Here is a 5,807-nt window from a genome sequence, read left to right on the forward strand (position 1 = left end):
GGGAATCCAGGGCCTTCTCCTTCAGAAGGGCTTCTTAACTGAATCCATGTTTCTGCCACAAGAAGAAAGTCAGTCCAATAAATGTACATCATTTTCCTGATTTAATGAGAAAAATTTTAAGCCTAAGTTTTTCTTGTATTTCAGAGATATTGAAATGTTTCCTCCTTATCTGAAAGTGAGACTTCTTCAAAGATTTATGGATATTTAAACCCTTAAAATACCTCAAAATATTTGTAAGTTAGCCTTAATAATAATTCTTTTCCCCCTAGTTCTATCACCTCACCTTCTCTTGAACCCCCAAGTAGAGGCCAAAAATCTCTTGAATAAGTTAAATTAAACTGATTTATATTAATCCAAAGTAGATATTTTTTCTTTTGGGGAGTAGGGAAGAAATGGGTCTAATTAAGGAGGGGAAGAGTGGAGAAGGGTGAAGATAACAGAATAGCCAAATGGATTCTCAGGAACATTATGAATATTTAAAAGGCTGAACATTCAATCTGAGAAAGCTGATTGAAGAAAATACCGAACAAATTTTCTTCTTTTTTTTTTTGAAACAGAGTCTCTCTCTGTCACCCAGGCTGGTGTGCAGTGATACCATCTTGGCTCACTGCAACCTCTGCCTTCTGGATTCAAGTCATGCTCCTGTCTCAGCCTCTCAAATAGCTGGGATTACAGGAATGCACCACAAGGTCCAACTAATTTTTGTATTTTTAGTAAAGATGGAGTTTCACCATGTTGGCCAGGCTGGAGGCTCTCGAACTCCTGGCTTCAAGTGATCCACCCGCCTGGGCCTCCCACAATACTGGGATTACGGGCGTGAACCACAGTGTCTGGCCAAAAAATACTTTTTAAATGCTCAAAAAGTAATAAAATACTTTTTTCTTTTTTCTTTTTTTTTTTTTTTGAGATGGAGTCTCACTCAATCGCCCAGGCAGGAGTGCAGTGGCACGATCTTGACTCTGCAACCTCCGCCTCCCAGGTTCAAGTGATTCTCCTGCCTCAGCCTCCTGAGTAGCTGGGATTACAGGCCTATACCACTACACCCAGCTTTTTTTTTTTTTTTTCCCTGAGATGAGTTTTGCTCTTGTTGCCCAGGCAGGAGTGCAACGGCATGATCTCAGGTCACCGTAACCTCTGCCTCCCAAGTTGAAGCAATTCTCCTGCCTCAGACTCCCAAGTAGCTGGCATTACAGGCATGAGCCACTGTGCCTGGCCTAATTTTTTTTGGTTTTTTGTTTGTTTTGTTTTGTTTTGTTTTTGAGACGGAGTCTCGCTCTGTTGCCCAGGCTGGAGTCTAGTGGCGCCATCTGGGCTCACTGCAAGCTCCGCCTTCCAGGTTCATGCCATTCTCCTGCCTCAGCCTCCCGAGTAGCTGGGACTACAGGCGCCCACCACCTCACCCGGCTAATTTATTTTTAGTAGAGATAGGGTTTCACCATGTTAGTCAGTATGGTCTCGATCTCCTGACCTAGTGATCCACCTGCCTCGGCCTCCCAAAGTGCTGGGATTACAGACGTGAGCCACTGTGCCCGGCCCCTAATTTTGTATTTTTAGGAGAGATGAGGTTTCACCATGTTGGCCAGGCTGCTTGATCCCAACCTGCCTTGGCCTCCCAAAGTGCTGGAATTACAGGCGTGAGCCACTGTACCCGGCCAAGTAATATTATTTTAAGTGAGGTGGCTAGCTGGGCATGGTGGCTCACTCCTGTAATCCAAGCACTTGGGGAGGCTGAGGTGGGAGGACTGCTTGAGGTCAAGAGTTTAAGACCAGCCCGGGCAACATAGTGAGACCCTGTGTCTATTTTTAAAAAATGAACAGTGAACATAGATAGCCAGCACCCAAATCAAGAAACAGATCATTACCAGCACCCTAGAATCCCCCTCATAACTTTTCCCAGTTGCTATTTTCTCCCTTAAAGGTAAGCACAATCTTGACTTGTAATACCATAGATTGGTTTTGCTTTTGAGGTTTATACAAATGAAATTATGAAATACGTATGTTTTGTGACCATGAATTAACTACTTTACTTTTTGAAGATTTGACTGTCCTAGTTTGGGGCAACTATAAATAGAACTGCTATGAACACGTGTTTTGGTATAACATAAGAATGCATTTCTTTTTTTTTTTTTTTGAGATGGAGTTTTGCTCTTATTGCCCAGGCTGGAGTGCCATGGCTCGATCTCAGCTCACCACAACCTCTGCCTCTCGGGTTCCAGTGATTCTCCTGCCTCAGCCTCCCGAGTAGCTGGGATTACAGGCATGCATAACCACGCCCGGCTAATTTTGTATTTTTAGTAGAGACAGGGTTTCTCCGTGTTGATCAGGCTGGTCTCGAACTCCTGACCTTAGGCGATCCACCCGCCTCGGCCTCCCAAAGTGTTGGGATTACAGGCATGAGCCACAGCACCCGGCCTCTCTTTTAGTTATTTTTTAATGAACAATTATTTTTTAATATAGTCACCCTGTTGTACTAGCAAATACTAGATCTTACTTTTCTTTCTACTTTTTGTGTACCCATTAACCATCCCCTCTTTACCCCCACCCCAAATAATGCATTTCAATCAGGTATATATACCTAGGGGAGGGATTGCAAGGTTATGGGTTTTGGATTATGTTCAGCTTTAGTATATATTGCCACCAGCTTTCCAAAGTATGTTGTACCAATTTATACCCCAACCAGCCATACTGCAGGTCTTTGGAAATGTCAAGTCATATATTTAGGAGCATATGATTATGCTGAGCACAGGTCTGGATAAATAAAAGCCACTGTTAATTCCTGTGACCTTGCTTTAATTTTATAGAAACTGAGCTGCGGCCGGGCACGGTGGCTCAAGCCTGTAATCCCAGCACTTTGGGAGGCCGAGACGGGCGGATCGCGAGGTCAGGAGATCGAGACCATCCTGGCTAACACGGTGAAACCCCGTCTCTACTAAAAAAATACGAAAAACTAGCCAGGCGAGGTGGCGGGCGCCTGTAGTCCCAGCTACTCGGGAGGCTGAGGCAGGAGAATGGTGTAAACCCGGGAGGCGGAGCTTGCAGTGAGCTGAGATCTGGCCACTGCACTCCAGCCTGGGCGACAGAGCGAGACTCCGTCTCAAAAAAAAAAAAAAAAAACTGAGCTGCATTGGTTGGTTTCAGGGGATCTATGTACATCCTAAAATATGTATAGTATTGCATGTATGTATTTGTGCTTAAGTACATTTGGGGGACAGAAGAATCATGGTTTATACCAGATTCTCAAAGATCAGATTTGCAAAATCTGGTGGCAATACATACTAAAATAAACATAATGCAATACTTTACACACACCACCCCCACAACAAAAAAAAAAAAAATAGAATAGACTGCTTTATGGGAGTCCAACAATCAAGAAGCTATTATTACTCAGAAATACTTTGCTTGTTATTAGCAAATACTGTTCCAGGTTGGTGGTGGTATGTTGGCACAGACACACAGTCTAAATAGCCAGGTTTCCTGTGGTTAACAGAGAAGGATTAGCACGCTTGACTACTTAATTTTCCTTTTATTTCTAGTAGGTTAAAATCTTTTATTAAAATAGCTTCTAGTGTGTAGGGGGATAGCTTCATAATGCTTTTCGTAATTACATATTTTCAATAACTATATATTTTTAGAATAGTTTCATTGTGATTGTAATTCGCATACCATACAGTAAATCCATTTAAAGTAAATAGTGGTCAGGCGCAGTGGCTCACGCCTCTAATCCCAGCACTTTGGAGGCTGAGGCAGGTGAATTGCCTAAGGTCAGGAGTTCAAGACCAGCCTGGCCAAGATGGTGAAACCCCATCTCTACTAAAAATTAAAAAATGAGCTGGGCATGGTGGTGGGCGCCTGTAATCCCGGCTACTCAGGAGGCTGAGGCAGGAGAATCGCTTTAAGGCAGAGGCAGAGGTTGCAGTGAGCCGAGATAGCGCCACTGCACTCCACCCAACTCAGCCTCCTGAAGTGCTGGGATTACAGGCTTAAGGCACTGTGCCTGACCATTTATTTTTATTAACAAATAATATTCCAATGTATGGATATACCATAGTTTATCCATCAGTTGATGGACCTGGTAACTATTTTAAATTATGTCTATATAGAATATAATGTGTCCATAGCAAAATCTGTATTTTCCCTCCTAAACCTTCTACTTAAGGCCTCCCCATGTCAGTAAACGATGTTATCATTCACCTAGTTGCTCAGACCAAAAACTTTGAAATCATCCTTGAGTCTGCAAATGCTGTTGGTGGTACCTTTAAAATAGATCCCACATCTAGCCATTTTCAACCATCCCCATAGCTACTACACCCTAGTCCAAGTCACTGTCATCTCTTACCTGAACTGTTGTAAAATCCTAATTGGTTTCCTGCTACTACTTCCACTCTTGGTCCCCATGGAGCAGCGGAAGGATCAATTTAAAACCTAAATCATTTTGTGTCACTCCCCTGTTCAACACCATCTGATGGGTGCCCATTACACAAAAAATAAAATCCAACTTCTTACCATGACCTAAGAAGCCAAGAACAATCTCATCCCTGCCTGCATCTCTTCTCTTATTCTGGCTCTTAGCCACATTGACCTTCTTGCTGTTTCTCAAATACGCCAAAAATATGTTTTCGCTTTAGGAACTTTGAATTTGCTGTTCCCTCTGCCTGAAATAGTTTCCCTCAAGATAACTATTTGGCTCACTCCCCACCTAGATTTCTGCTCAGATACCTCAGGTCTTCCCCAATCACCCGATCTATGGCCCGGCGTGGTGGCTGACACCTGTAATCCCAGCACTTTGGGAGGCGGACGGATCACTTAAGGTCAGGAATTCAAGACCAGCCTGGCCAACATGGTGAAACCCCATCTCTACTAAAAATACAAAATTTTATTTTTTTATATATATATACACCTCTTCCCGCCCAGTCACAAATAGAATAATCTGGGCCCCAGACATTGTGCTAGTTTTTGTGAAACCTCACTCATACTTTATTGGCTTTACTCCGAAAGCTCCACCCTTCCTAATGCTCAGTAATTTAGCTATATCAAGGATAAATGGGCTGGGCACAGTGGCTCATGCATGTAATCCCAGACCTTTGGGAGGCCCAGATGGGTGGATCACCTGAGGTCAGGAGTTCAAGACCAACCTGGCCAACATGGTGAAATCCTGTCTCTACTAAAAAGACAAAAATTAGCCAGGCATGGTGGCATGCACCTGCAATCCCAGCTACTCGGGAGGCTGAGGCAGGAGAATCACTTGAACCTGGTAGGGGGAGGTTGCAGTGAGCTGAGATCGCATCATTGCACTCCAGCCTGGGCAACAAGAATGAAACTCAGTCTCAAAAAAAAGGATAAATGTATCATTTAAATCACTCATTCCTTTAGCAATCATAGTTTTTACACATTATTCTTAAGCAGAGGTTGGAATTAGAAACAGCTTGATCAGAAAGTACTTCCCAAAAGAATTATTCCTCTTTTAGATATTTCAACTAATCTCTTAAACACATTCATAATGTATTTTCACCATAATTGCCTAAACCTGCATTCAACCAATAGTATCCATTTTCTTTCTCTACATCACCTACCATAAATATAACCTGCCTTTTTTTAATCACTTTCTTAACCTTTTTTTTTTTTTTTTTTTTGAAGCAGGGTCTTGCTCTGTTACCTAGGCTGGAGTGCAGTGGTGTGATCATGGGTGATCATGGCTCACTGCAGCCTTGACCTCTCAGGCTCAAGCCATCCTCCCACTTCAGCCTCCCAAGTAGTTAGGACCACAGAAATGTGCTACCACACCTGGCTAATTTTCTTTCTTTCTTTTT

The sequence above is a fragment of the Mandrillus leucophaeus genome, unplaced genomic scaffold, assembly GCF_000951045.1.
Source record: "Mandrillus leucophaeus isolate KB7577 unplaced genomic scaffold, Mleu.le_1.0 Scaffold139, whole genome shotgun sequence".
Taxonomy (NCBI): domain Eukaryota; kingdom Metazoa; phylum Chordata; class Mammalia; order Primates; family Cercopithecidae; genus Mandrillus; species Mandrillus leucophaeus.